The sequence below is a fragment of the Perognathus longimembris genome, chromosome 28 (assembly GCF_023159225.1).
Source record: "Perognathus longimembris pacificus isolate PPM17 chromosome 28, ASM2315922v1, whole genome shotgun sequence".
Taxonomy (NCBI): Eukaryota; Metazoa; Chordata; class Mammalia; order Rodentia; family Heteromyidae; genus Perognathus; species Perognathus longimembris.
The window spans coordinates 45,066,091-45,089,248 of record NC_063188.1 but is presented as its reverse complement, the minus strand read 5'-3'; the positions used below and the strand labels follow the sequence as shown (position 1 = coordinate 45,089,248).

The following is a 23,158-nucleotide window of genomic DNA, read 5'->3' as shown; positions in this document are numbered from 1 at the left end:
GAACACAAATGAATCTCTAAATGTGTTTAAGCAAATGGGGATTTTGATACAATCACAGGATTCTGACACTTCTTTGCAGAGAACAACCCACCTCCTTTTCTTTAAATTAAATCCAACAGTTTACTGAGTAAGGATCCACTGCTTTCTCTCTCTGCTTCAAGGAGGACTGATTAATGTGGTCCAATTCCACTTTGAGAAGTAAGTCAATTATGCTTAGCTCCAGAGGCCAGCATAGTTCCCACGGATGTCCGGATGGACTGGTCCTCCACCTACAAAGAGCTTCATCTCAGGCCAGTTGTAGCAGTGAGTGTACACTGCGGTGGGATAGTACTCCAAATCACCAAAGAAGTCGACCCAGAGATCAGCTTCGTTGACCCAGCCTGAGCTTGACATCAGTTTCAGCTTCCTCCCTGCACGGTGAACAGGAAGCTCAGGATTGGGTGGGGACTGGTCCTCAAGGAACTTGCGGGTGTGAATGTCATAGAAGAGTAGAGCACCATGGCCTGTGCCCATAGTAACCAGGTTCTGATAGATGCTCAAGGAACGCACACCTATGCCACCATCACGGGAGCAGAGGGGTGGAATTCTCTGCCGACTTTGGCGCACATCCAGGAAGGAGACATGAAACTGGTAGCCCACTGCATACATAGACAGCTCATTGCAGTAGGCCATGCACACATTTTCTTGGCTGTAGGATAGCCTCATGGTCAACAGTCTGGAAAGGTTGTCCCCTACTTTCCAGAGATGGAAGCAGCCTTCCAGAGACACAGCACTCAGCTCTTGGTTCTGTCCACTGAAAGCCATAGCTCACACTTTGCAGGTACTGGGGCTGCAAAATCCTGCGGGGATAGCGTGCATTCCCCTTGGACGAATATGAGCACATACAGGAAGGTCAACACTTCCGCCGATGGCAACATTCACACCAGACGAGTCAAAGTCCACGTGCCATATTGCCAAAGTGCCATCGCGGGAGCCACTTACTGCCACAGTGTCATTTACCCAGACGATGGAGAAGATCCAGTCCCTGTGGCCTTGGCGGTGGCCCACACTCACGGGATCGAAGGTAGGCAGCTTGTAAATGGCCAGGCTATTGGGGTTTTCCCACTGGTGGCCAGCAGCGTCTTGGTGGGATTCATCTCGATGGCATGGATGCCATTGGTGGGATAGGCATGTGCTGGGAACTGGAGCCTGTCCTTCAGGAGCGGGATGTGCGTCATCTGGCCCGACAGCACGTACAACACTAACAGCGATTTGCACTTGGTGCCGCATACCACCTGCCTAGCACTTAGCCACTGAGAAGCGAACACCTTGTTGATGGTTCCCAGGCACAGGTGGTGAACCTTGAGCAGGTGAGGCAGCCTCAGTACAGCTAACTTGCTCACCTGCCTCTGAAAGCCAATGGGTTCGCTTTGACCCCACGAGCCCAACTCTCAGCCCTGCAAGCCATAAATAAACGCGTGGCGCAGCAGCGACTGCCTTGGCCTCTTGGGCAGCAGTGCAGATTCATCCTGACCGAGCTCCTGGGCCTGCGATGAAGATGCGCCATGGCCACTGGCAGGCACCCTCTGCTTCTCACTACATGACTGCTGGTGAGCCATGGTGAGCACCAGAAAGGCACACACACCAAGGCACTTCTATGGACAATGGAGGCCGCAGGACTGGCAGAGCCCTGGCTTTGTTGTGGAACACAGAGTTCAAAGGAAAGAGACTGGAGCCACCGCCAATAGCCGCCACCACTGCGGTCGCCACCAGGGCTAAGATGGTGGTGTAACGGTGGCTGGAGGGGCAGGGCCTGGCTGTGGACCACAGAGTGAGGCGAGTCTTGTGATGGCGTGGTGATGTCACAGTGTGGGTTGCGTAATGTCACAATGTGGCCGCAAGCTGGAGCAGTCATGGAGAACAGAAGCAGCCACAGAGGTAAGATGGAGGAGGAACATGTGGTGAGAGGATCTCCAGGGTCGTCACGTGGCAGTCTTTACATAGTGAGCGGGGTCCTGTGAGCCAGTGTGGCGTTGGTGAGGGTGGTTCCACCTACAACAGTGCCTAAAACCTGTGGCATCCTTCCAGTCCACGCAAGCCTGTATAAATCAAGAACCATAGTGTCTCTGGAGTCAATTGAGAACTTGTGGAGGACATCCAAGTTTAGGGTAAAGCAAGCCTGTGTAAAGCAAGAAACATTCCTGCTTTACCCTCTCTCACTGACCAGACAAGCTAATGCAGCCAAGGAACCAGATCAAAATTTACTCCCAGTTAGGACCTTAAGCAGATAGTCCAGCTCATCTACCCCACTTCTATACTGTGTTTCCCACCATTTGTCCCACCATTAGTAAGTCTTCACCCATGTCCACTCATCAATTTTCCTTTTTATAGACCCACTATAAATACTTCAGATTATAATCAAGGAGTGAAGCTCTAGATTTGACTGGAGATTCCCACGTGAAGTTTTTTTTTTTTAAACATACTTGTCCTACCTCTTCTTGAACCTAACAGTATCCTATAGAAATCGCAGCTGACAGAAAGTTTAGGGTATAAGTTTCTGCCCAGTTACAAGGCAGATATATGTATTTGACTTTTCAACTGTGATGATTATTGAAAGAGTAAGCACAAATTACTCCATTTAGAACCTGACACACCACCTGCTCATCTCAGAAGTTTTCATATCTGCCTTTGTACGGTTCCCTCATTGTCAATATAGGCTTTGTCCTAGGATGTCTGGTTGATTTATCTTTATTGCTGTCTTGGTTTGGTCCAATAACATGTTGAATGGGGGTAATTGACAGGTCAGGTGCCAATAAGACCCTTTTATCCCAATTTAAACAATAAAAGAAATAGTTCTCCAGCAGGACATACCTCCAGGTATGGGTAATAATAGTTAATAATATAGTTAGAAAAAATGGTTAAAAATATAGCTAATAGTCATACTCTGGTGTGACTGTAAATATGTTGGAGCATCAAATCTGATAGAAGAGTTGTAGGTGTCATTAAACCTTCCTAATCTCAATGAGGAACTAAGAGAGAAGTCAGCTTAGTGTGCAACCATTAAGTAAGAAACTATCCTTCCAGCTTTGTATCCAAGGTGTCTTACATACTTGTGGAAAAATAATATTAGACAGCAACAATTACCATTTTTCAGTTAATAGGTGACCATTTGAAGAACCTTGACCTTAACAGGCACTTAAGTGTTATGGCTTTGTTTCTACTTAGTTTACATCATTGGACAAGTTTGACCTTTGAAATATATTTAGATCAATTTTTAAAGTATGCCAACTGATATTATGAAACTATAAGCTCTATCTTATAAAACTCAAGACATATTCTATTGCACGTTCTTGAACATTCTTTAGTTTGTTTTAATTTCTCCCTTTTCTACTTCAGAACTAACATATCAGGCAACTCTTACTCTCCAAATCCTTTCCTATCCAAAGAAAAGCATGTTTTTCTTCCTAATTTTATTTTTAAAGCCTTCTGTGGTAATTCTATCCCATTGTATTTCCAATTCCTTATTTCCTAATTTCTTACTTATTGGTACTTTCTCTTCATTTTGTATTTTGAAATAGCATAAGATAAAACTTTTTTAACTCTAGTAACATAGTAATTTCAAAGAAAACACTCTATTTTTGTATTTATGAAATCAAATATAACCCCAGTTTTTCTTCATGTAATATTTCCTAGGCACATTTTTAAGACCTCCTTTGTAGTTTGAGTTTAAGGCTATACTATTTTCTTTTGACCTCCTGACCCAGGTAACTCTTGGATATAGTGATAGGATTTTTTTCTGGAATTTCAATGTATATTTTCCCCTATGCTTGATAAACCAGTACACAAAAATAATATCAGTGATCAAGTACAATCATTTTATAGTTGATAACCATTTTTCCAAGGGATGGGTCACTAGATGGCACAGATGTCATCTTCTAAAGCTAGAATTTTAAGATGTAGGTAACCAGGTGCCCACTACTAGAAAAATGACAACTAAAAAAAATTTGTGAACAGCAACAACAACAAAAAAAAAACCCAGTATCTCCACTCTTCAACAAACTAAATCACCTTGTCTGGACTACTTTCAGAATGCTGGCTAGAGTGTTTGGCTCTAGTTAGCACACAAATTGTACTTTGCAAATTCCCTAGGTAGATTTATCTTAAAGACTATGAACAGAATGAGGGGAAGGGTTGCCCAAAACAGATTTCTAAGGGAAGGAGGAGGTCCCTCTCCCAAATTATTCTATGAAATTTATAGAATTTTATAGACTTATTCAAGTTTATGGAGGGATCTGGTGGCTCCTCTGAGAGGTTCATCCTACATAAAAATAGTTCTTTTCTGACTTACAAAGTTTCTTAGGTTTGCTAGGAGTTAATTTAATTTCATTCTCTACAAAATCCTTTCTTAAAAATTTAAACCACACATTCTGAGGGAATGTCCTTATTCTATTTCTGTCCAATTCCTACCAAACAGGGACAGCAGGCTACTGAATTTGAAAGAGAGGAAAGGTGTCCTTTCCCCTGAAAAACAAGTGGAGGCAATTTTCTCTCCTCTATGACCTGGCCCAGAACTCCACCTGCACAGTCTCCACTTACTCTGTAGCTGACTGCATCTCAGATACCCAACCTTACTACATACCCACAGAAGCCCCCAAACTGTCCTGTCAGGATACCTAGAGGAATAATCACCCCACTGGTATCCAGTGGTCAGGTGGTACTTGGTTGCCTTCCCCTCCCAGGGACCCAGGGAGCCAACCATGGCTAATCCTGGACATGTCCCTCCAAAATGTTGTAGGCTCTCAAGAATAGAAATATAACATCAAGCTCTGGTAAGGAAAGACATTTATTATGCAAGCACATATTCTGTGGACTGAGGCCCCCGAAAACTGAGTGCTGAGAACAAAAATACTCCCACTTCCCTCTCAATGTATTTTTCCAACATATTTTATTGGGTAACTAGGAAGAATACAAACGTTTTGCAACATTACCTACATGCTGCTCCCCGCCTTAGTACTGTTTGAACTTAAGGGCTCACCCATGCTGGGCAAGTAGATGTTCTACTACTTAGGTCACTCCCCCAGGCATCTATTTATCTATTAAATTCACTATGAAAATTAAAATAAGTCATATGGGGAAAATTACTTATATTACCCAGCCGTCTCATCTATTTCTGAAAATTCTGAAAAAAAATCAAAAGCTTAGTAGATCTTATGAAAGTCAAAGCCATTGCTTCCAATACCTCCTTTATTTGTAGTTACCAATCTTAAACTATTATATCATCATCCATCCACAATCCTAATCAAGTTTAAATATTCCAAGAGCCAGTTTAAATCAGATACAAATCCTCATAGTTGACCTCACATTGTTTGCCCCCACCAACAAGGCTTTCTTACTCTGTCAAGGTGGATTTCTTCTTTCTACAGTTAATATAAAGTGAACTTTTTCTTACCAACAGGTGTTTTGATTGTAAGTACTTTTGAGGACCTGAAATTTAGCAATGCTCTGAACTATTCCTACATTTCTTATAGGTCCCTCAAGAAACAGTGTCAGATCATAACATTTCCATTATATACCTAAAGAAACTAAGATCAAGAAAAAGGGTATCTAAATCAGCAACAGTGATGATGGAGAATAAACTAGCAAAGAAAAAAATGAAAGACAAAAGAACTAACTGCTAATAGTACACTAAAACTAAAACCAAAATGATACAAAAAAATCTACCACAGAGAAACCTCATTTTCATATTGTGGAGAACATTTCAATTATCATCATTTTATGTAGTCACAAGCACATAGATAGCTCTTGGGCTATCATGAACTTCTGCTAGGACAATACTAAGCATATACTAATTATTACAAATGAGGGGACTGTCCCTTTGTCTTAATATATAAGTTTATTTGATTTGGGGAAAGGAAGGAGAATGAAGGGGAACCACAGAAACAGTGGAACAAAGGATGAACCAATGCAACAGTGATACTCACTAGATACTAGGTTGGAAATGAACTTTACAACTTAGCAGGGAGGGGAATCAAGAGGAAGAAAAGAGGGAGAAAATGGTGGAGGGGCTAACAGGGTATTAAAAGCAATGTGCTCATTATCTTATGTAACTGTAACCCCTCTGAATATTACCTTTACTGATCTCAGGAATCTGCCAAAGTAAAAATCATGAAGAATGGAAGAATTTTTTTTAAAAAAAGGATCTTCAAACCATAAGGTTTTTTTTTTAAAGTTTTTATTATAAAACTGATGTACAGAGAGGTTACAGTTTCACACGTTAGGCATTGGATACATTTCTTGTACTGTTTGTTACCTTGTGCCTCATACCCCCTCCCCCCTCCCCCTGTCCCCCCCTGAGGTGTTCAGTTCACTTACACCAAACAGTTTTGCAAGTATTGCTTTTGTTGTTGTTTCTCTTATTTTACCCTTTGTATCTCAATTTTGGTATTCCCTTTGAATTTCCTAATTCTAATACCAGTACACACTGTTTCCCATACACTCAGATAAGATTACAGAGATAGTGTAGATACAATCACAAGAAGGTGATACACGAACATCATCAATAGTAGAAACTACAGATACACATGGGATGTTGAAAGTAGTTACAACTCTGATATAACAATCATTTTCATAAAATGGAGTTCATTTCACTTAGCATCATCTTATGGGATCATAAGGGTATAGCTATTGGGCTCTTGTGATCCTCTGTTGTGACTTGCCTAAACCTCTGCTAATTATTCCCTATAAGGGGGACCATAGAGTCCATGTTTCTTTGGGTCTGGCTCACTTCACTTAGTATAACTTTTTCCAAGTCCTTCCATTTCATACAAATGGGGCAATGTCATTCTTTCTGATAGAGGCATAAAATTCCATTGTGTATATGTACCACATTTTCCTGATCCATTCGTCTATGGAGGGGCATCTGGGTTGGTTCCAGATTCTCACTATGACAAATTGTGCTGCAATGAACATTGTTGTGCTGGTGGCTTTACTTTGATTTTGTTTGTAGTTTTTTGGATAAATACCCAAAAGTGGGGTTGCTGGGTCATAGGGGAGTTCTACATTTAGCCTTCGGAGGAATCTCCATACTGCTTGGCAGAGTGGCTGGCAATATTGCCAAAGGCTATCTACAAATTCAATGCAATACCCATTAATATCCCAACACCACTTTTTGATGAAATAGAGGAAGCAATCCAGAAATTCATATGGAACAATAAACGACCTAGAATAGCAAAAAATAATCCTAAGCAGAAAGAACAGTGCTGGAGGAATTACAATATCCAACTTCAAGCTGTATTATAAAGCTATTGTAATAAAAACAGCTTGGTATTGGCACCGGAACAGGTCTGAAGACCAATGGAACAGAATTGAAGACCCGGGAATGAACCCACAGAACTACGCCTACTTAATCTTTGATAAAGGGGCTAAAACAATAGTTTGGAAGAAAGATAGCCTCTTTAACAAATTGTGCTGGAAAAACTGGCTCAACACATGCAACAAACTAAAACTAGATCCTTATATATCACCCTGCACCAAAATCAATTCCAAATGGATTAAAGACCTCGAAATCAAAACAGACACCCTGAAAACACTAAAGGAAGAAGTAGGAGAAACACTTGGGCTCCTTGGCGCAGGACGGAACTTCCTGAACAAAGACCCAGAAAGGCTACAAATCAAAGAAAGGTTGGACAAATGGGACTGCATCAAACTGCAGAGCTTCTGCACGGCAAAGGACATAGCTTGCAAGATAAACAGAAATCCCACAGACTGGGAGAAGATCTTTACCGGCCATTCAATGGACAAAGGCCTCATATCTAAAATATATGCAGAACTAAAAAAATTACTTTCCTCCAAAACAAAACCGCAAAGAACTAATAGCCGGCTCATCAAGTGGGCTAAAGACCTACAAAGAGACTTCTCTGATGAGGAAATGAGAATGGCCAAGAGACATATGAAAAAGTGCTCTACATCACTGGCCATAAAAGAAATGCAAATCAAAACAACATTGAGATTCCATCTCACCCCAGTAAGAATGTCATATATCAAGAAAACTAACAATAACAGTTGTTGGAGGGGATGTGGCCAAAAGGGAACCCTACTTCATTGTTGGTGGGAATGTAAACTGGTTCAGCCATAAGGGTTTTTTAAATGGACCACATAAATGTAATTACTTGGGAAAAGTAGTATTAAGTGAAGTAAGCCAGACCCAAAGAAACATAGGCTTCATGGTTTCCCTCATTTGTAATAACTAGAATATGTCTAGGATATTCTTAGCAGAGGATCACATTAGCTCAATAGCTATGTGATAAGACCATATATAATGATCCTCATCAAAATGAACTCTAAGAAATGGACACATGAGATTTTTTTTATTTTACTGTTAGCAGTTATTTCTTTTGTCTTTCTGTTTATTTTTCCTGTGGTTTATTCTCTGTTGTCACTATTTTTCATGGAATCCCAAAAATGAGGGAGACTGTAACACTGATAGAAACGAAATGTACTCTTTACCTTTTTATGAAACTGTAACCCACTACTAGTACATCATCTTTACAATAAAATTTAAATGTAAGAGAAAAAAATGATAAAAATGGAATATGTATTTAAATAAAATATTTAAAGAAATTGATACATTAGGTATAAGAATTGGGACTGCCTTCAAGGATATAAAAATTCAACATTTCATATCATTTGTTTTCTAAACGTAATATCGAAAACATAATCATTACTTGAAGAAAAGCCTGGCAGTAGGTGAGAAGTCATATGAAAGTTTAACCATTGAGCATCAATGCTATACATTTGTGCTGAATACCTGTGTTCTAACCTAGAAGGAGAAGGGCTGTCTGTGTGTGCAAGCACACGTGAGCACACACACTCACACCTTGTTCGATTTGCTGGCAACATAATGATTGTACCAAAGTAAGTTGTGCACACTATACTAGTGACCTAGGCCACACCCTCTAGCCCATTTGGCTACACAATGAAAGTGGGTTAGGCATTGTGATGTCTCATACGATGCTTGTCCAGGGGAGATAAATAGTGTAGAGTCAAAAAGTTGATTTATCAGGAAATCTTCCTTAACTTTGGAATTTCTATGCCATCTTTCAAATGGCCTCACTTTTTTCATTGCTTTGTCCTCCTACTCAATAGCATCTCTGTAGACTGATACCCCTGCCTATAGGTTTCATATGGTCTATGACTCTCCAATAGTCTTAACCTCCACAAGAATTTTGGTGAAAGACACTCAGCAGCCTAGATAAATTGGATCTTTTGAGAAGAGATCAAATTTAGAGTGGGGAAAATTCTATACAATTCATTTTGTGCATTATAAATTCTCATTGTTCTGTTTAAGCCATGATTCAGCTGGCATTTCTTTCCCTATATTTTTCTACTCAGATCTTTTCCTATGAACAAAACAACAGAAGAAAAATGAACTAAGCAAGGAGAGCAGAACCCCAAATCAGACCATGGGAGAACTCAAGTGAAAATATCCAGGTTGCTCTTGGGGACTTGGGAAACAAGAGACTTTCCTGGGACACTCATCCATGGCTCTTTAGCACCATCACGTAGGACTCCAGTGACTTGAATAGCCTGTATAATCAAGCCATGGTGGGGTAGCCTCCTCAGGTCCCTCTAGAACTTGGCCACCATTTCTTAAATGATGTGTCTACACAGAAACAAATGCAGGTCTTCTTATCACTTTGAATGCCTCATGTAGACCTGAATTACTCCAAAAAGAGGCAAACTATTCCTAGTCAATTCAAGAGTCTAGAAGAACAATAGAAATAAGACAAAAAATATTTTTTACTTTGTTTTTTTTTAAGAGCAGTCCTAAAATTCTTCTGTATCAAGCTGTTCAAAATAAATGCAGCCTTTCTGTGAGGACTGATACCTTTTAACCACTTTTACCTAAACAGCTATTAAACAATAAACACTCACGAACAATGTGCACCTTTTTAAAGGATACATCATATGCTTTTCAGAGTATAAGATTTAAGAAACATGAGAATCTGTAAAATAAAGCCACTACAGTATTCTTACTTTACTAAGTTTCTGTATTAAAAAAATCAGGGGCTGGGAATATGACCTAGTGGTAAGGGTTCTTGCATCCTATATATGAAGCCCTGGGTTCGATTCCCCAGCACCACATATATAGAAAACGGCCAGAAGTGGCGCTGTGGCTCAAGTGGCAGAGTACTAGCCTTGAGCAAAGGGAAGCCAAGAACAGTGCTCAGGCTACAGCATCACTTCCAGGTTTTCTTGTTTATTGTGGTGCTGAGGAATCCAACCCAGTGCTTCATGTATGTTAGGCAAGCACGCTACCACTAGACCACTTTCCCACCTTCAGTGTACTTTATGGCATATTTATTTTGTAATATTTTTGGAGTTTTTAAATAGTTTACATAGTATGTATTTTTGTATTTTTTATTTTCCTAAATATAAAATGACAAATTTTTATATTTTATGGCACATGCATAATTAATGTTATTTTTCCAATTCAAAACCTCATTTTTGGGGCTGGGGATATAGCCTAGTGGCAAGAGTGCCTGCCTCGGATACACGAGGCCCTAGGTTCGATTCCCCAGCACCACATATACAGAAAACGGCCAGAAGCGGCGCTGTGGCTCAAGTGGCAGAGTGCTAGCCTTGAGCGGGAAGAAGCCAGGGACAGTGCTCAGGCCCTGAGTCCAAGGCCCAGGACTGGCAAAAAAAAAAAAAAAAAAAAAAAAAAAAACTCATTTTTCCCATGTTAATGTCAGTATACATTCCTAAATAGTAGTAAATATTTTACTTTTTCCTTTTTCATCTTCCCTTGTCTCAATATTTTCCTCATAGATTGTAGTTTTAGTCATTGCAATATCAGAATATCTGTTAAAATTCTGGTTTCTGAGAAACCTTTATGGACACAGACTTAGTATTCACCTTAAACCACTCTAATAGTTTTCAATTTTCATGTAATGTATTTTTGTTATAATTTGTAGGTTCTTATATTCCATTTAGATTTAATCTAGTACCCTAAAAATTGATAGGCTTCTATGCCTATCAATCATGATCTACGCCTCATGATTGTCCAGGAATGTGGCAAGTAATGTTGAAATACTTGTTTCAGGCAGTATGCAGTTGAATTTAATCAATTTTCTCATTTATTATTTCAGCACTCACAAGTACTCTTCCCAATATATGAGAGTGCCAGCTATATTATTCACCTTTAAAAAATTTTATCCTGGAATTACTAATAATTTAATGTACAAAAGCCATTTTCGTTTGTTTTCTGTATATTTCTATCAGCATTTGGGTTGAACTTTGATGACAGTGGATGTGGCAAATATGTAGTGCTTTCTTAAAAAGTTGTGTTGCCAACATTAAGACATAAAAGTGCTTCTTTGAACCTAAGACACATAAATACAATCTATCAACAGAAGAAGACAAGATCTTCTGGTGGAAGTGAGCATTATAATATCCAAGTTAACTACACCCAGAATCTTTTATCCTTCTTCAAGAGATGTGGACTTGACACACAAGAATAGAACCTGGGGAATTCTCCCTGAACACTTCTGGAAAACTGTGTAGAGAGTTTCTCTAGCATGGACTGCTAGCTCCTCTTTCTCAAGCCCCATCAATGGGCACACTTTCCTGCCCTAGGTGGTGAGTTGCAGCTTTGCATCTGAATTGTCCAGAACTGCCCACCATTCATGGATCCCCAACTTACATATACTCCAGCATACCTACTATCAAATTTCTTATTCATTCAATTCCTCATTGTAGCCTCTCTGCCAACTTACACAGCCACATACTTTCCTTCTATCCATGAATATCTCACATACTTTCCTTCTATCCATGAATATCTCAGTCCATATTCTCACAATGAAAGTAGCTACCCTGAGTCTCTCCAATTTATCATTGACGTTAATATTTAGTAGAGTCTATATTCCTGATACTATTTCCATGTCCATATTTCTAGCTCTGCTTCAATCTGTCTTCTGAGATAGAAGCACTTACCATTAGCTTTAGATTGTGGCTTAAGAGGTCACACTAATAAAACTAAACATTCCTGAGGATTATCACTCTGTTTCTTTCTTTGAAAATATTTAGGTAGTACTCCAACACTTTGAAAAAAGGAAGAAATCTTAATTTATTCTGCTTTGCGTCTTACTTTGGGTCCTAGAATACATTATAGATAGGTCCATAATTCATTTATCAAATGCATGTGCTCTATGAGAACTTGATTGGCAAGAAGCAGAGAAGCCGCATTTTGAGTGGTTTAATTGGGAGTCTATTTGAAAGCCAGTGACTGAAAATGGACTAATGTCCCAAAGAACTTGCAGCATTGAATGTTGTTAGCATGGGCTTATAAATGCAAAAACCTCATCAAGGCAGATGCTGCATGGTATGGGGATTAGCAAAGTGTGTTTACAGAAGCAAGACAAGCAAATTAGGAGTTAACTGAAGGGGGGCAGTTAGTGTTCTTTAGAAGTCAATTAGTGGGGACAATAAGGGGTAGAGATTTATAGAAATAAAACAGTCTTAACAATCAGGGGTAAAACTTAGGGATTTTCTGGAGTCTAACAATCTAAGACATATCTGCAGTTCTCGGAATGACCTATATGTCACCAATACTTCTCAGAACTGGGTGAAATGTCTCTGTTATCTATTAAGACATAAAGATGGTGGTGGGGACAAGATGGCATTGTTTAGGCCCAGTATCCATATTTCACATGGTGTAACAATCAAAAGCATCTCAAAAAATTTAAAGCTTTTAATAAAAAATGCTTAAACTATGAAATAATGAGACAAAAACATCAAAATAAAAAGTGATTCAGATTGGACACCAGTGGCCCATTCGTGTAATTGTAGCTACTGAGGAGGCTGAGATCTGATGATCACAGTTCGAAGCCAGGAAGGGCAGGAAAGTCCATAACGCTCTTATCTTCAATTAACCACCAGAAAAAGTGCAAGTGGCTCAAAATGGTAGAGTGCTAAACTCAAGAATTATAGCACAGGTATAATGTTCAGATCCTGAGTTCAAACCCCACAAGTGACAAAAACAAAATAGAAGATTTAGGCCATGAGAGCCTAGAGTATTTGGACAAAAGTTCAAAGTGTAGGAAACAAAAGCCAAGAGAGGGAGATGACATTGTGTAAAATCACTAAGTTTCTGGAACACAAAGGCAAGAATCATCAGGGAGGAGGTAGAACTAATGAATTTATAAACACATACACACTCACTCACATATTACACAGTACAACCATTAATACAAAAAAGATTGAAAACCAAAATATGCATGTAAATGAAAAAAAAACAGGAAACACTCTTGTACAGTCAGTAGGGCAGGTGCAGTTGGGCTGCCCACTGAAACTAGCAGGAAGCTGGAAAAGGTTCATGTATCTCTAATTCAAGTACAAGGTAGCCCTTAGCCTGGGGTTGTATGCCTTTAAAGGCTTGCCAGAGGCAATAGGGCAGGGCTATTCAGAGACAATGAGCTCTCCTGCTGCATAAAGAAGTCCTGAACTCAGTCAGCAGCAGCATCTCCCAGGACAGGTGGAACAGCATCTACTGGACACACACCAGGGACATCAGACAGCATGGTTGTAGGGCACCTACTACTAGCATGCAGCTAGCAGCCTACATGCCAGAGTTGCCCACCAGTGCCCTCTACATTTGGTTTCTGCAAGAATTACTATTGAAACATATTCAAAAGTAGCTGGTATAAACTAAACACTCTTTAACCTTGAGGCTTATGGTACAAGTGTTGATTAAGGAGGCTACCAGGGCTGGGGATATAGCCTAGTGGCAAGAGTGCCTGCCTTGGATACACAAGGCCCTAGGTTCGATTCCCCAGCACCACATATACAGAAAACGGCCAGAAGCGGCGCTGTGGCTCAAGTGGCAGAGTGCTAGCCTTGAGCGGGAAGAAGCCAGGGACAGTGCTCAGGCCCTGAGTCCAAGGCTCAGGACTGGCCAAAAAAAAAAAAAAAGGAGGCTACCAAGTCAGAAGCAGCATTTCTGGAGACAAAGATGCTGCCTTCCAGCCTCTCAATTCATGTGTGATGTAATGAGGTACTGTGTTTAAGGGTTGGTAAAGGAAGCAGCACCACTGGGAACACATGTCGCCTTGAAGACATTAACATGGAGAGTGGTTGACGCTATTTGGAAAGAGTGGGACAAGAGGGTAGACCTGGAGAGGTGTGTGTGCAAATCAGCAATGTGGGCTGTGTGTGCCTAGAGGTGTGGAACAAATGCAAGTCTAGAAGCTAGGCTAACTGTCAGCTAGGTCAGTTTATGTCACAGGGCCTGTCCTGGTGTTGGTCTGTAAACCTGTGCAGTATCATGGTCAGAGTCTTCAGTGCCAGCTATCAGCTTTTGCTAGTTTGGAGCTTGGTCATCAGGGTGTGTAAGGGCACTAGAGGCATCTCCATCTGTAAAGCTACACTCCTGGGCTGGGGATATGGCCTAGTGGCAAGAAGTGCCTACCTCATATACATGAGGCCCTGGGCTCGATTCCCCAGCACCACATATACAGAAAACGGCCAGAAGTGGCGCTGTGGCTCAAGTGGCAGAGTGCTAGCCTTGAGCAAAAAGAAGCCAGGGACAGTGCTCAGGCCGTGAGTCCAAGCCCCAGGACTGGCCAAAAATAAATAAATATAAATAAAAATAAAAATAAAGCTACACTCCTGACAATACATGATACTCATTTTTTCATTGCATTTCTCTGGTTACTTCCTGGTCAAACCTTCCTTTTCCCGTTCAAGTCCCAGAAATTTGTCACTAAATATTTTCTTCTTTATTGTCAGTGATGTACAGAGGCGTTACAGTTTCATATGTAAGGGAAGTACATTTCTTATCCAACTTATTACCTCCTCCTTCATTTTTCCTGCTTCTCCCTCCTCCCCCATGAGTTGTATAGTTCGTTAATACAAATTGGTTTTGTGAGTATTGCTATTGCAATTGGGGCACTAAGTATTTTTGTCTATCATTTCTTAGGTTGCCATTAAGCCTTGGACCCTCAAGAATCAATCCTGACCTGTTAGATCCAAAGCCATAATTACTAAGACTTACTCAGGAATGCCCAAGCCCACACAGAGAAAGAAGGGACCTGCAATGGACCCCATCTCAGTCCATTCTTGCTAACCAGGGCCACCCCTTGCCCTTTCACATGTAGAGCCTGCTTGTCTGAAGCATGTTATCTTGACTCCCATTCTTCTTTTCTCACCACTCTAACTCCATCTTCTGATATTTCTCCAGTTTTAAAACCCTTACAATCCCCGTGCCTTCACCACAGAAAAATATGCAATGGAATATGCTTTCAAGTTCCTTGAAATTACTGAATAGAAGAAGCTGTAAGAAGGGCTTGGGATCGGGCAGGTGGATGAGTGGGAGGAAGCAGAGACCTTTGGAAAGAGGAACAGGGATTCAGGCCTGGCAAGGCTCCCATAGCCCTGTAAGAGTATCTATCACTATGAAGGGGCAGCTTGAGAGATTCTAAAGTACTCCTAAAGTACTGGCTGAGCAGCAAGTTCTTGTGCATGGCTCAGGTGGGGAGGAGGCTCTTTACGGGTGATGTACCTTCCATTGTTTTATTTAGCTTTTTGATCTGCTATTTTGAGCACAATGACAGTCATGTATTCTAGGACAGCAGCCAAGTAGATCTTTGCCCAGGAGACCTAGGCATAGTGGCCCTCTTGCAGATTGTGCTTCATAAGATGAGACTGGCTGCTGTGGTTGGGGAGTGTGCCTGCTTCCTGGAACAAGAACTTCCCCTAGCCTTTCTCTGCTGCCTACTGGAAATGCTGCCAGTGGGTGGGACCTCTCCCTTCACATGGCTCAAGTGGCTCCACTCTCTGTCTGCCTTGATGTTGGTGAAGGCTGATTGGTTCAGAAATTGTTCTGGCTTTGTGTACTACTGGGAATCCTAGTGACCACTGGTGAACCCCTCATTGTTCAGATGCAGGCTTCTTAGCACATTCACACATGATGTCCCAGCTAGAAGAATTCCACTGTGTGAGCTGCCCTTAATCAAGCTAGGATCAAGTCTGACTCCTCTTTGCAGACAGAACTAGGTTACTTTCTACAACACCCAGAGCATCTTGGGACAGAAAAACAGATTAGAAAATGATGGGCCTTATTCTGTGGTATCAAGTAAGTTCACTGTGCACTGAGATGTTCACAGTCTTCTGATTCTAAAATATCTTCACTATACCAAAAGAAATCTCATACCCATGAAGTACTTGCTCCCTGCAACCTATCATCCACCACACACACACACACACAACACACACACACACACACACACACACACACACACCCTTTGGCAGCCACTAATTTTATTTCTGCCTTGGAGGACTGAGTGTGCCAGTCATTTTCTACAGATAGAATCATACAGGAAAAATTTGTCCTTTTGTTAAAAAGGATGACAAGATGACTTTGATGAAGATGCATTTTATCATGGTCCAAGGGTTTAGCCTAGTGGTAGATTTCTTGCCTAACATTCATGAAGCCCTGGGTTTGATTCCTCAAAAGCACATACACAGAAAAAAACAGAAATGGTGCTGTGGCTCAAGTGGGAGAGTGCTAGCCTTGAGCAAAAGAAGCTTAGGGACAGTGCCCAGGCCCTGAGATCAAGCCCCAGGACTGGAAAAAATGCATTGTGTCCATAAAGTAGTTTGTTAAATAGCAAATCTGTTTTTAGAAAGATAACAAAAATATTTAATAAAGGCGAGGTTAAATGTTATGTTTTCAGACCATCATCAGTATAAATTGATAATGAACCAACCTTTATCTCACAAATGTAGCAAGACCTCCCCAAAGCCCTGGGATAATATATATATATATATGCATATATATATTAATTTTTATTTTTTGGCCAGTCCTGGGCCTTGGACTCAGGGCCTGAGCACTGTCCCTGGCTTCTTTTTGCTTCTCTGCCACTTGAACCACAGCGCCACTTCTGGCCATTTTCTATATATGCGGTGCTGGTGAATGGAACCTAGGGCTTCATGTTTCAGAGACAAGCACTTTTGCCACTAGACTATATTCCCAGTCCCCTCCCTTTTTTTTTTCTAACAAACTTGCTGCCATTCCCCAGAGCTCAGTTGAAGGTTAACAAACTAATCTCCAACACAAAATGACACTGACCAGAAATGCTAATGTTGGATATTTAGCTGAAATTATTTCTGACTGACTTAATGCAGGTTGGGGCTGTACCACTACTGTCCTTTTCTTTAAGCCCAACTGGAATGCTGCATGTACAGTATTTTCTAATCTTTGATCTCTTGTGCAATTCCAATACACAAAGCATCATAAAATACATAGTAAAATCAGACCCTCTTCTGGGAGGCTTTAAAAGCCCAGGGAACTCAAGTACTTCCAGTTCTGGCTGACAGTTCAATTCTTCTATAGAAAGACCACACACATACCAGGGATTAGTGACCCTCTTTCACATTGCCGTTTTCCTAGATGGAAGGACACCTATGTCAGGACTCTCCACACATTCAATGTTGCAAAAATGTGGTGCATTTTCTCTTGGATAGAAATCACTAAAATTAAACATTTAGTTCTCAATCTTAATTACATTTTTCCTATTATCTAGACCCAAGGATTTTCTGGATTTTCACATTTGTAAACTGCTGAAAGATTTGAAATTCATCTTCAAAATACAAAAAAAAAGGTTAAACAAGATTGTTGTGTTATGAAATTGTGATGAAGCCTGATTTATTTAACATTTGTTATACTACTGCCTTAGTAATTTCATTCATCTATACTTACCCCTTTTGGTTTACTCAATTATAGGAAGCATTCTTAGTTACCTTGGAGATTATTTATGGATTTATAGTCTTATCTAAGATCATATGTAAGCTACTGTAGTGCTTTCTTGGGATCTTCACTCCCTTTGCTAAAGTTCCAATAATTTCAGTGTTGGGCTCAGCATTAGGCCAGAAAGGTTTATGAAAATGGTGTGGCAGGTCAGGTTATGTTTGGTTAGTATCACAAGTGTAGGGCACTGACTGGACAAACTCTAGACTTAGGTAATCTACCCTGAATTTTCTAATCTAGACATAAAGCAAAACCTGAATGATTACCACTAAATATAAATCTTCAAAATGATCTATCATCCAGAGCATTCATCATCCTGGTCATAATATTCATTTAACTCCCACTGCAGCTGATTATCAAGCATGGGGTTTTGCATCCTTTCCATCAGCTAATATATAACTTTAGATACCTATTCATAGACACAGTAAGTATCAATATTTTGACAAATATTACCAAATATTTCTGGTGAAATGTCACTATTAGGAAATCTTGGCTTAAGAACATCTTGTGTAGAACAAAACCATATTCATAATAAATAGAAAAATAGTACTGGAAGGCTGAGTTCGAGTTTTCTCTTAGTCTATTATAACATGTATGGAAACTGAGATACTTTCCGTTGAGATTGACTATCTGCTGAGCAGGCACAAATAGCACCCATTGGGCTCTATGTATCCACAGTTTGTCTTTGACTACCATGGATTGGATTGGACACTGCACAGTAAGTTTTCTCTGGATGCAAGGAGATGAGTCTCAACTTTACTAAAACCTGATAAAATGCCCATATTACAACACAGATACACTAGTTCTACTTTCTATGCATGGGATCACCTGATATTTGTCTTTTGACCTAACATATGGAATCTTTATATTTCATTTCCTTATTGTCAGAGTGATGTACAGAGGGGTCACAGTTTCATATGTAGGGCAGTGCACACATTTTTTTATCCTACTTGTTACCTCCTCCCTTGTTTTTCCCCCACCTTCTCCTTCCACATTCCCCCCCCCCAGCGCCTTGAGTTTTGCTGTTGGCTTACACCATATAGTTTTGTAAGTATTGCTGTTGCATTACATGTATTGGAACTAGGGAAGGGAAAGGGAATATCAAAATCAAGAGACGGAGGATAAAAAATCTTGGAATCTTTGGAATCTTTCAGGCAGTATATTGAGTAAGCCTTGGAAGATGCTGTATAAGGAATCTCTTTGCTAACATCAAAGGTAAAAATGATGATACAGGCTGTTCTCCAAAACAAAATGGCTTTAGACATTCTTAATGCAGCACAAGGAGGAACGTGTTCTGTTATTAAGGTTGAATGGTTTGTCTCTATTCCAGTTCTGAAATTAATGTGCATTCTGATTAAGATTCCATAAGACTTTCCCCTTTGCTTTAACAAATTTCTTGCCTCATGGTTTTCTGGACACTCTTCGTGGGAAATGATGTTCTTATCCTTGCCATATTCATCTCTGAGGATTATCACATTTGGCTCCTTATGTTGTTTTTTTGTTTGTTTTGTGTTTTTTTTTGTGCCAGTCCTGGGACTTGGGCTCAGGGCCTGAGCATTGATTGTCCCTGGCTTCTTTTTTTCTTTGCTCAAGACTAGCACTCTGCCACTTGAGCCACAGCGCCACTTCTGGCCATTTTCTGTATATGTGGTGCTGGGGAATTGAACCCAGGGCTTCATGTATATGAGGCAAGCACTCTTTCCACTAGGCCATATCCCCAGCCCCACTTATGTTGTTTTCATGGCATATTTTCCTCCTCATTATCTTCTGTGTTTTATTTCCAGATGAAAGCCATATAATGGTCCTATTGATGTCTAATCCTGACACTTTGATTTGAGAATCTCCCATGTAATCTCTGGAAAGATAAAATAGGACTTCTGGTCCCTTTATAGGCAAGGCAGCACCCCTACTGTGCTGAGAGGAAATATGGAAAACGCACATTTACCCATTAACTTCCCTTAAGAATATGGGTAAAAGCTGGGTGCTGGTGGTTAATGCTTGTAATCCTTTCTACTCAGGAGGCTGAGATCTGAGGATCAAGGTTTGAAGCCAGCTGGGGGAAGAAACACCATGAAACTATTATCTCCACTAAACTATTCCAAAAAACATAAAACGAAGCTGAAAGTGATCTTGTAGCTCAAGTGGTAGAGCACTTGACTTGAGCAAAAGAAGCTCAGTGACTGTGCACAGGCCCAGAATTCAAGTGGCCAGACAGGCAAAAGAGAGAGAGAAAAAAAGAATAAGTGTCCAAAATTGTTTTGGAGGAAAGTGAAGCAGGGTAGATGAGGAATAAACAAGACATAGAAAACAACAGCATAGATTCAGAGATCAAACAAACAAGCTTCATTGTTTCCCATCATGTATAGTAACTAGAATATGTTTAAGATATTCTTAGCAGAGGATCACAATGGCTCAATAGTGATATGGACAGAAACATATAAAATGATACCTATCAAAATGAACTCCAAGAAATGGAACAGTTTGTGTACAGTTTGCAGTTCCTTCTTTTCTTTCTTTCTTTCTTTCTTTCTTTCTTTCTTTCTTTCTTTCTTTCTTTCTTTCTTTCCTTCCTTCCTTCCTTCCTTCCTTCCTTCCTTCCTTCCTTCCTTCCTTCCTTCCTTTCTTCCTTTCTTCCTTTCTTTCTTTCTTTCTTCCTTTCTTCCTTTCTTTTTTCCTTTGGTTTATTTTCTCTTGTCACAGTTTTTTTTTTGTTGTTGTTGCAGTTGTGGGGCTGGAACTCAGGGCCTGGGCACTGTCCCTGAGTTCTTGTGCACAGGGCTACTACTCTATCCCATTTGAGCCACAGCTTCACTTTCAGCTTTTGCCTGGTTATATGGAGATAAGAGTTCCACAGAGACCTATCTGGCTGGCTTGGAACCATGATCCTCAGGTCTCCGCCTCTTGAGTAGCTAGGATTACAGTCATGATCCACCAGTGCCCAGCTTGTTCCCTTTTTCTTAGATATAACTTTATCTGATTTGGGGAAGGGTTGGGGAATCACAGAAACAGTGGGACAAAGGGTGAACCAATGCAACAGCAATTCTCACTAGACACAATGTTGGAAATGTGTGTTACAGCTTGGGGGCAGTGGGTTGGGAAAAGAGAGAAAATGAGGGAGGTGGTAACACTGTTTAAAAACAATTGTACTCATTACCTTACTATGTAAACCCTCTGTACATCACCTTTACAATAAATTTTCAAAGTTAAAAAAGAAACAATAATAAAGCAAGCAGAAGCAAAAAGATGTTTTAGTCAGTCATGGGACTTGAACTCTGAGCCTGGGCACTGTCCCTGAGCTCTTCAGCTCAAAGCTAGTGCTCTACCAGTTGACCCACAGTGTCACTTCCAGTTTCCTTGTGGTTAATTAGAGATAAGAGTGTTATGGACTTTCCTGCCCAAGCTTGCTTTGAACCGTGATCCTCAGATCTCAGCCTCGTCAGTAGTTAGGATTACAGTCATGAGCCACTGGTGCCAGGCCTCAAAAAGATTTTTTAAAAAGAAAAACAGCTTCAGAGCTAGTAGTATATCTCCAGTGGTAGAGCATTTGCCTTAAAAAATCTGTCTTCTGTATCCCTCCTCACATATAACCATCTTCTGATCAATCACTCCCCCAACATTTGCTGGATGACTGGTTGAATCATCTGCACCAATTCAACATTCATATGTGATACGCATTTCCCAAAACAAGAGTGAAAGCCCTCTGAACCTCTCATTCTAGTAACATTCTCTTACTCCACTGCAAAACCTATTCCAAAATACCTAGAAATGCCCTTATTCTAGAATGGTCCACATCTGAAACCTCAAGTGTCAACTTTCCACTTAACTTTCCTGCTCTCTATAAGAAAGATGTGTCATCCAACACCTATGTCTTTGACTTTCCCACACGAAACAATGGTGTCATCCAATTTCCTAAATTATTTTCTGACCCTAGTTTTGATAAACCAAGAAATCTCTGGTAAAATAACAGGCATCACAATAAACCTGTTACCTACTCCACCTGAATATGTCCCTATAATATTAACCAATTATAATATACTATACAAAAATTGAAATTTATATAGAAAAGTCAATCTTGAGTTCAGCATGATTGGCACAAAAGAAGTTAATGTATCACCAGTCCTTTTTTTTCAGTGAGAGAGATGGCCTTTGCTATGGCTTGTGTATCTACACAAATAAAACGACCTGAGCTATACATTAAAAATCTTTACCTAAACCCTTGCATTGATACTGTGGCTATTACACAGTTTTAGATTAATACAGTTTAACACAATTTTTGAAATACTCCAAGGTTAAACTTTTAACAGTATATGCTGACCTATATAGCCTCAGCTTCCCAAACAGCATATGTATTTCTAACTAAGGTAAATTAAAATAACATAAAAGGTGAGGAAGTTACTTAGCACTATTTTCAGGAATACCTAAATCACCCCCCACTTTAACTTAATGTAAATGAAATAGGTACTTCTCCCAAGCATTCAGTATATGGACAGCTAAGTCATGCCAAACAAGCAAAGCACCATTGAGTGTTGCAATGTGGTTTAGAATTCTCACATATCCTAAAGAAAACAGTTACAACTATTTCATTTTCTACTTAATGTCAACGTTTTAAAAAGTTAACTGTGAGATGATAGGTATATTAATCTAACTATACTAATCAACCCATTATGTGTGCACCAAAACATCACACTGTATACCTAAAGTGTGTGTATATATATATATACATATATATATCACACACATATTTAAAAAAAAGAAAAAATACCAATTTTAAAAATAGACACCATTTAGTTTCATTCTATTGGAAATATACCTTAAATCCTTTTCTAAAAGCCTGTTTTTCTTAAACACTACCATACTTGCATTTCATTAAACATGATGGTTGAAATTTTCTCATGTTTTCAATATTGGTCCCTAGATAATAGAATTCAAAATTCACCAATTACATTCATTATAGATTTTATGTATGGGTATATATACACACATATATATATCGTATAGAGCTATAATCAAAACTAGCCTTATAAATTCAGAATTTACAAACACCCATGTAAAATGATACAATGGTATGAAATTGTTTTATGTGTGTGAAAAGCAAATTCTCCAAAACCATTCTTCTTAAAGAGGAAAGGTAAAGAAATAAAATCAATAGTATTAATTAAAATTTTTATAGTAAAGAAATGTCAAATTTAGCAGGATAGTTAAATTACTCTTCTAACAATAAATGTTTAAAGGAATGTACAAGTAATGCTTTCTTTTTTATTTTTTATTTGTCAAAGTGATGTACAGAGAGGTTACAGTTTCATACATTAGGCACTAGATACATTTCTTGTACTGTTTGTTACCTCCTCCCTCTCCTCTAAGTAACTTGGCATA

The 23,158-nt window shown here is 39.7% G+C and overlaps 1 pseudogene; it reads right to left on the bottom strand.

Moving 5' to 3' along the window:
* Window positions 1-213: 213 nt before the first annotated feature.
* LOC125343026 lies at window positions 214-1,598 on the bottom strand (annotated as a pseudogene).
* Window positions 1,599-23,158: the final 21,560 nt, after the last annotated feature.